The sequence below is a fragment of the Dromiciops gliroides genome, chromosome 2 (genome assembly GCF_019393635.1).
Source record: "Dromiciops gliroides isolate mDroGli1 chromosome 2, mDroGli1.pri, whole genome shotgun sequence".
NCBI classification, from domain to species: domain Eukaryota; kingdom Metazoa; phylum Chordata; class Mammalia; order Microbiotheria; family Microbiotheriidae; genus Dromiciops; species Dromiciops gliroides.
Window position 1 is genome coordinate 223,787,040 of NC_057862.1, and position 10,000 is coordinate 223,797,039.

Genomic DNA, 10,000 nt, shown 5'->3' on the forward strand with positions numbered 1-10,000 from the left:
ACCAAAAAAAAAAAAAAAAAACAACAACAAAAACAAACAAACAAACAAAAAAAACCCAAAAACCCTAATGATTGTCTTCAGCAGATTAATATGAATACAGGAACAAGAGTGCTATAGGTGATAGATTATGACCTGCTTCAGTGGAGGAACATCCAAATCAGTGGATGACAGATTCATCTGATTGTTTTTTCTGTTTTGTCTTTCAAATTTCATCCTTATCATTCCCCTCAAATCTAGAGCTAATCTCATAGTGCATTTCTCTTCTATTGTCTAAGATTTATGAGTAAAATCTAACAAACACCTTTGAAAAAAACTTTAAGTTTATGCAATTATTTATTTTAATACATATTTATGATGTAAGTCAAGGGTTTAAATGATAAATTAAATATATAAACAAATAAATCTTTGTTTTCCTTAGTTAAAAGGCAATCCATAATCAATGGAGAAACTTTATTTTAACCAGCAATATTAATCCCTTTGTTTAACAAACTTTTACCAGACTAAAATGTTGTGATGTTAATTAAGATTTCAAAATTATTTTATTCCATTGTTCACTTTTTTGTTGGTGGCTTTATAGAAAAAATGGAATGGTCATAGGAGGAGGGAGAGAATTTTAAGAAAACAAATGTTCTTACAAATGGAAAAGTTAAGCTTAAATTACAAAAAAAAATGACAATAGTAAAACAGGTTTCTACACACAGAAATTCTTGAGGAATACATATTAGCAAGCATTCATGACTCCTTAGTCATGCTCCTTAGTCAAATAATCAAGCTGTGTTTACTTATTTTGCATAAAATATCACTTATTTCGCTGTCCACATATTGAGAATTTGTGATAAATTGTCAAAATTGAGCAATCATGCAAAATTGTCATTATCAGTATTTTTGCTTATCCCCAATTAAATATTAATTAAATATCTACTATGCTTCATTAATATCAATGTCAATGAATGTGAAAAGAGGAATTAAGTAGAGGAAATAATAAAAGAAATAAAGAAAAAATCAGAAGATTATGGAAAGGTAACCAAGAGAACAGCTAGAATAGTAAGTTAGAATTCAAGAGTATCTGTTGGTATGGACAAAGAAGGGAATAGAAATGTTGGTTTTTTTGCTTAACTTATAAACAAATAGGTGATGAGCATAGAAGAGGTAAGTAGTCACTTATTAATTTTATTTGCCAGTTACTTCCAAGTATTGTGTGAGGCTCAATTGAGATAATTTATGTGATTACATGTGTTAAAACTCAATACAAATCTAAGAGTAGTAGTAACACACTACCATAACTACATATTTATTACTTTTATGATGACAAGAGAACCTCTGAGGTTGAAATACCCCAATTATTTGGTATTACTTGGAGAAATAAGCTGGCAGGTTTCTTCAGGTGGCAGGTCAGATTCACAACAGACATACTGAGAGTGAGAACACAGAAAGCCATGCCTGTGAGCTTCCCATTCAGTTCAGGTGTGACCTTGCCTATAGCCTTAACAGCACCAGTGGAAACGAGGATGATATTCTGAGTAACATCATGCCCATCATGCCACAGCTTGCCAGGAGGACCATCTACTATCTTCTGGGTAGCAGTAATGGCATGGACTGAAGTCATGAATTCTTCCATGATGCCTAAGTTATGATGAATGACCTTGGCCAAGGGGGCCAAGCAGTTGGTAGTGCTAGAGGCATTACTGACAATTTTAAGGAAATTATCATATTTCTCATGGTTCACTCCAATCATGAACAGTGGGGCACTTGGCTCCACCCTTCAAGTGAGCCCCAGCCTTTTCCATTGTGGTAAAGACACCAGTAGACTCTATAATATACTTGGCTCTAGCATTTTCCCATTTAATATTTGGTGGGCTCCCACTACTGGAAGCTGGTAATGGCTTTTCCATTGATCACCAGCTTTTCATTCTCAGCCTTGACAGTGCCCTTGAACTTGCCATGCGAGGAATCATATTGAAATATATAAACCATGCAGTTGAGTACAATGAAGGGGTTATTGATGCCCATGGTGTCTACTCCACCAGAGTTGAATGCAGCCCTGGTCACGAGGCTTCCAATATGGCCAAATGAATTGACTCTGACCTTCATTGTCTTGTTACAGGGATGCAACTGAAGTAGAGGATCCTGGCACCAAGCCTGGGGGAGGAGTTGAGAGACCATAATGCCTGTCTTGATTTAGAAAGGCCAAGGTCATCCACTACATCTCAGGTCATCACCAGTTATATTGAATTTTGTCTTGTCAGTAGACTTCAGCAGCTCTGAAGAAGACAGTGTGGTTGATGATTTTGCTCAGCCCTGCTTCATTTGAATTCAGTTCAGCAAATCAAGACATCTCCTACATTATTCCTTTGATGCTCTTCAAGAATGAAGGATGAACAAAAAGAACAAGGTCCAGCAAATAACAAGTGCTTAATAAATGCTGTGGTAAAATAATGGGATTTGGCAGATACCCAAGGGCCCCACCTGAAGACTGGTTTAGAATTGATTGAATTGGGTGAGACTGAGAAACTGACTGAGAACCTACTTAAGAAGGATTAAATTGAGACCACACCTGGCTGGCCCTGAGTGGGGTGTTGTTCTCAGAGGCTGTGGACTACTACATCAACAGGAGACCACCATCAACCAATCAGCTTGAAGGACCTCCCCTTTAGGGAAGGGAGACAGGAAGTAGGAAGCTGAAATTTCTCTTTTTTTGCTCGCTGGATTTCTCTTTTTTTGTTCAGGAACCGGCATGTGGTGGCAGGGGCAGAACGGAGTAGAAAGATCTACTCCATGTGTTCTCTATAGAAGTGTGGATAGCTAAATAAAGCTGGCTTTCTCAACTTCTCTATCTTCACTAACTTCTAATACACTTTAATAAATACTTAAAAGCCTAAAAAGTCTTGCTGAATTTATCAGTAATCTTAGCCAGTTCCCCACCACCACCACCAAAACTGGGGGTCAGGTTAGGACCTACATTAGGTTTTAAATATTACAATGCTTTTTGGACTGACTGATTGATAATTCTGATGCAAAGTCCAGCACATTTCTTATTATACCATTGTTGGGACCAATTTTTAATTAGGGAGTGTTAGCTAAGTGGCTCGCTGAAATATTGGGGCAAGGAAGGAGACTGGCAGCCTCCCTCAAAACAGAACAGGAATTATTTTAACAAGAACGAATTTAAAAAACAAAACAAAACAAAACAAAACAAAACAAAAAACACAAACAGGATCAGTAGGACCAAGGGAAAGGAAATAAAATGAAGAAAAGGAAATTATACAACCTGAAAAGATACCACTGCCCAAGAATCAGCTGAGAATACACAGTAGAACTCCTGTCACCTTCCAGCGTCCAGCTAGAATGCCCAATTCTCCTCCCCCAATCCCAGAAAAACCCCACAGAGCCCCAGCCAATGGGATGGCAGCTCTGACAGTCAAATGACTGCCCTCACTAGGTTTCCAATCATTATAATTTTGCCAGGCCTATGTAGGTGTCAGTGAGTGATGCTGATGTGAGGTACCAGCACCATGGTAATGACCTCAACCAGTGGGTGGAGCACCATGTAGTTTGCAGAGCCAGTGCACACAGAGGCATAAAAACCTCAAATAACAATTAATTCTTTACACCATACAATTCACTTTGACCATGTGATTTCCTTAGGGGTTTAGGAAAGCCAATAAAATGATAGTTATTTTTGTTATTCATGATGATGATTTTTAAAATATTGTTGACAGCACCACTGACCTAAATGTTGACAGAATAAGATTTACTTTGCAAGATGGATCATGCCCCAAATTATTCATCTGAACAACAATCTAAAACAGCAAAGTGTGCCAAACCCAGCTAAAGTATAAATTGTTAGACTGCTGTGAAAATATTTTATGATTTTTCATGTGTTAACACCATTACCTTATAGTTTGGGGAAAAAGGAGTCAAGGGCTTTAAGACATATTGATTCTTGCATGTCAAAAATGTGACAGTACAATGTCATTACACATGTAATCAATTACTAGCTTGGTCATTCTCTTAAATGTATATAACTCTTTTTTGTTTTCTTGGTAGGTTATAATCTTTGTAATATTGCTATTGCTTTGGAAGTTTAGAACAATAATACGCTCTCTTTGAAGAACGAGGAGCAGAAATGGAAGGGGAGAGTTAGGGGACTCATCTAAGGTTACACAGTTAATTGAGCCCTGAACTGCCACTTAGTTCTATTGAATGTCCACACTCTAACCTCCTAATGTGGTTCAGTCTGTCATCACCTTCAGTTATCCTGTATACTACAATTGACTCTCTTGCCATAAGTAACATTTTATCTAAATTTAATGGCCTATAAAAACCAAGTAGGTTGTTACTAGGAGCATTTCACAGCCATTGGGTAACTTACTCAAAAGGGACACATGGCATCTCTGTTAGATAGTTGTCCACATTAAAAATCTGTTACCACAAGAAGCATCTTTGTTGAACATCTGAATTACCCACTTGTGCCTGGGCAGGAATCCATCCCTCCTGAGTGTAACACACTGCTAAGCAGCATTAAAACAAACAAACAAAAAAAACCCCAAAACAACAACAACAACAAACTACATTGAAAAGCTTATAACCTGTCCATTCCTTCAATAAATACAAGTTTGAATTTTTAGGTTCATCAATTTCATGCCCTTAATCATCACTAAAATTACAGAATAAAAATCAAGATGTTAAACCATGTACTCCAATAATCTATTTGTAACATCCCATGCTTGCTTTTTGGGGAACTCCTGAGTGTATTATCCTCTTGTAGTAATCTTTTGGCAACTTGCTCTAACTTGCAGTATAGAAAGCTTTTTATCCAGTCACATATTAAACTTTTGAAGTGCATTAACCTTAAACAGAAATCCTGCCAAGGAAATTCAAAAATGCAATGGGGGGAATGACTTATTTCCTTGCTTCATAAGGATGGAAGAAATGCAACTCAGGGAAAGACAGATTTTGGTAACACCTCAAACTTGGAATGTTTCCATCTCTGCTGTGGCACCTTTTATATTGATTTCCCTGAACATTCCAAGTAAGACATTCCAAATCCAGGGAATATATGCAATTAAATGAAGGTCTTACTTCTCTGATTGAAAAAAAATGTTCCTAGAAGAACATTCTTTCCTATGCCCTTCTCTTACTTTTATTTGCACACATGAGCTCGAGCACACACACACACACACACACACACACACACACACACACGCAATCTGTTTCTAGATTTAGGCTTCTCTTCTCAGGTACACTCTAGGGCTACCATTCCAGTGTTATAGCCTAGGCCATCTTCCCTTCAATAATTTCACAATGAACCTTTTGATACAGAAGTCAAAGGAATTCTTTCACTTCTCTCCTAATGAAACTATTCAAGGCCTAGGGAAAATGTTACCTCTTTCATTGGGATCAGGGGGCTGCTTTTTCCTCTGAATTTCCATGATATGTATTGTGTCTTAAGGTTCATGCCACACTTGCCATATATGACCTTCCATTGACATTATGTATGGCCATGAATTTAAGTTCTCAGAAGGCTGCAGATCTTACACATTCATGTTGACCCAAAAGTACAAAGGTACAAAGTTGGGAAGATACAAATTCCATTCTTTGTCATTTAGTAGATATATGACTTGAACAAATCACTGAATATTTCTGAGACTCAGTCTCCTCATCTATAATTTAAGGATAATAATACCTTTGGGTCTGCCTAACAGTGTTGCAATGAAGCTCCAGTGAATTAATGTATATAAAATGTTTTGAAGACTTAAAGAGCTGCATAAACATATTTTATATTTATTATTTTTATTTATAAAGTATATATACTATATGTAGGTATATACACATATGTATATATTTGTATGAGTGTATACACATACACACACACACAAACACAAACACACATATACACATATACAAATATATATAGGGTAGCTAGGTGGCCCAGTGGAAAGAATGTGGGGCCTGAAGTTAGGAAAATTCATCTGCCTGAGTTCAAATTTGGCCTCACACACTTTCTAGCTTTGGGGCCCTGAACAAGTAACTTAAACCTGTTTGTCTCAGTTTCCTCCTCTGTAAAATAAGCTAGAGCAAGAAATGACGACCACTCTAGTATCTTTGCTCCAAATGGAGTCATTAAAAGTCAGACATAACTGAAAAATAACTGAACAAGAAATAAAAGCATATATGAAAACATATACATCTATGAAGAAATATATTCATAAATATTATATATACACATAAATGTACATATACACATTCTCATATATAATACTTGCAAACAATAAGAGTCACCAAGGCATAATAGCTAAAGGGTTCTTGGATTTGGAATTCAGGAAGTCTTAAGTGCTGCTTTGATACTAGTTATATGACCCTGGGTAGGAGAATAAAACTTTCTGATCCTATTTCTTCACTGTCAAAATGAGGAGACTGAACTGTCCTATAACATCCCTTCTAGCTCTACTATTATCTTCCTAAGATACTAAGTCCCACCTCTGACCCATATTGACTGTGTGACCCTGGGCAAGATATTTAATATCCTAATGCCTTAGGTGACTCTCTAATACATATATATATATATATATATATATATATATATATATATATATATATATATATATATATATATATTTTATTTTATTTTTCATGGGGCAATGAGAGTTAAGTGACTTGCCCAGGGTCATATAGCTAGTAAGTGTCAAATGTCTGAGGCCGAATTTGAACTCAGGTTTTCCTGAATCCAGGGCTGGTGCTTTATCCACTGTGCCACCTAGATGCCTCTCTAATATAATTTTCAAACCAGACCCTGCTTTTTTTTGTAGAATGTGTTTTCTCACCAGCAATAATCAAACGGAATCATAGGTCCATTTTTTTAAAAAATGGTATTCTGAAAGTATTTAGTGAATGAGTGAATAACTGAATCCGCTAGCCAGTAACATAAGCAAAGTTCTAAGTTTTAAAATTGGAGAATGGTGGGATTGGTGTGGAATTATTTACCCATTAAATCATACAGGAAAGGAAAGGAAAGGTGAATAATAACATCTTAGTTTCCTTTCCAAATCTTTGAAATGAATGTTTTTATAAGACTAACAAGGTCACATCACAAATGGAGGCCAAGCTTAGACAATAATGTGCCTATAGAATACTATTAGGCGTTACACTAACTGTAAAAGTAGGAATGAAAAAGAAGTTAAAAAATACTGACTCACCATGAAATGGTGAGTGAAAAACAGGCTCAGATAAAGATATGCACATGTAAGTTGAAGAGACCTCTTCCCCCTTCTGTAATGCAGAAAGAGGTAAGACAGGAGCACCTATTAACATATTTTTTTATGGAGCTGAGGGGAGGGTAAGATAAAGGGAGTGCAAGAGAGAATGTCCAGGTCTGCAGAGAGATTACTCCTTTTAATGATCATTTTGGCAGTCTCATGAGGGTGCATCATTGTTAACCTTCCCCTTCCCCCCACCCAGAAAAGGCTCTCTTGCCAATGCCTAATCAGTCCCTATTTGTCTGGACCTAACATATTGCTCCAATGAAGTCACTCTCCTCATTTCACTGGAAGCATACTGGGTTCTCCATGTAGAACTTGGCATATTTGAATAAGTAAATATATTTTTAAAGTGAGAATCACAAATGTCAGCCTGTTTCCTGGGAATGTTTCCTAACTGGAGCATGGCCTTTCACAGGTATTAGTAGTTCTGCATTTCAGTAGATATCTTCCCTTGAGGTTTTGCAGAGCTTTCCTGCATCTGATTACTAGCATGAGTGGAATGTTGTTCCATTACATTTCAGTAAATCAGGTTGTCTCCCTGTACCATTTTCTACATGTTGCTGTCTAACCATATTGTTAAACCTTGGGTACCTTACAGTACATTTGGGTTTCTGGAAGCAAGCTGTCCTGTCTCATCATGAGCTACCCAGAGTATTTAGGTCTATAGGTCTCATAAATTAAAACATAAACCAAATCAATAAAGCATGTCAAGAAGGAGTCACAGCATCTCCATCTACTTCAGTGTGGAGGGCATTCCAACATATCTTGATTCAAAACTGCATTTTGGACATCAGGGAACTATTTGCAGGAAATAAGAGAGAAGCCAAAAGTTGCTACTAAAGTTATCATCTTTCTAATATAAATTCATAGGATTCTTAGTAATATTTCTTTTTTTAACTAGGGGACTTAAACTTTTTACCAAACCTTACCAAAGCAGCATATCATTCCTTCCATATTTTGACTTTGCCAAGTGAAATACAGCCTTATATTTTTGCCTCTTCTCTCAGTATTGGTGCTGTTATTCAGAGAAACTGTTCTTTTTTGTCTGTCAAGTAAACTATTTTATAATCTCATTGTTATTACATTCAACAGTTCCATATATATGTATATGTATATATATATATATGTATGTGTGTGTGTGTGTATATATATATATATATATATATATATATATATATATATATATATATATATATATATATATATATATATATATATTACCTACCCATACTCTATGTTGAAGTCTCATATCTAACCTGATACTACAGAACAAATGCTTCCCTGTGGTATAAAGATATCAGTCATTCTGGTTTCATTTCTAGCACTGCATTTTGGAAATATGGGCTATAGTTCTAGAACTAAAAGTATTCTGTTCCCCTCTATGGGAAGTTATGGGCAATGAATACAAAAGCTGGACATGTACCCTGGTAGCTAAATAGATTTGGCTTGACATTTTTTTTTTAATTCAGTGAAGCAAAAAAAATGGAATAGTTGTTTCTCACTAGCTTTGTAATAAAGGCAGAAAAAAAAATTTCTACACTAGGTAGATATTTTTAACTTAGTCCAAAGTCAACTTTTCTATTACATGTGTATATATTTGTTATCAAATGACTTTTTTTTAAGATTGATAGAACATTGCTGACAGAGACAAGATTTGATATAAGGTAACCAGTACTGCTTTTTGTTAAGTCCTTATCTACTCTCCACCACCACCCTAGTAGGTAGATAGGTTTATTTATCATCTACTTAAGTACAATGTGCTGAGACAGAGACAGAGACAGAGACAGAGGGAGAGTAGATGGAATTTTAGAAATATGGACAGTAAATTGGCATAGTCAATCAAAAAGTATCTATTAAAATGCCTATTATACACTAGGCAAAGTACTGGGTGCTGTGGCTATAAAACACAAGAGAAAAGTCAAAAATGATTAGCTCTTTTTAAAAGAACCTTAGTATCTATTGGGGAAAATAAGTATAAATAAATACAACATAAATGTATATACATATATACATATATGTATATATTTGCACATATGCATATATATGAATACATATATACTCCCCTACATATTAAACATATGCACACATACAGTAAAAACATGTACAATTTCTTATTGGGGTAGTGATGACTGTAGACATCAATGTGTTTAAAATCAACTTCATTATAGAAAAGTTTATTTATGAAAACTACTTCATCTAAGGATGTTGGAATAATTCAAAGACTAATATAATAAAATATGATTTTAAAGTGATTTTTCTAGAAATGGTTAAATAACTTTCCCAGAGTCATACACAATCTGTACATATTGGAAGCAGGACTTGAAGACAAGTCATTTTGATGTCAAGACGAGCTCTCTATCCAGTATGACATACTAAGAATGCTTGAGGTACCAGTCTAATTCAGAGCAGAGTACTAGTCTTTCCTAACAGAAAGAATTTTCTCACTTGGAGTTTTCTATACTAATGCAATCACAAGTCTGAACAGAAGGGGAAAATATGCATACACAGATGGAGAAGTGATTTTAAAAAAGATAAATAGATATACATATAGATAAATAGATGATAGAGGAATAGATTATTAGATAGATGGAAGGAAGAAAGGAAGGAAGGAAGGAAGAAAGATAAGTAGATAGATGGAACAATGATAGATACATACATACATAGATACATAGGTAGATAGATTATAGATAGAAGCTGTTACTAAAGATGTTTGATAGCAGGACTATGACTTTTTGTATCTC

General features: G+C 35.4%; 1 pseudogene; it reads right to left on the minus strand.

Annotated features, from left to right (window-relative positions):
* Positions 1 to 1,300: 1,300 nt before the first annotated feature.
* On the minus strand, positions 1,301 to 2,163 carry LOC122738609 (annotated as a pseudogene).
* Between the last annotated feature and the right edge of the window lie 7,837 nt (positions 2,164 to 10,000).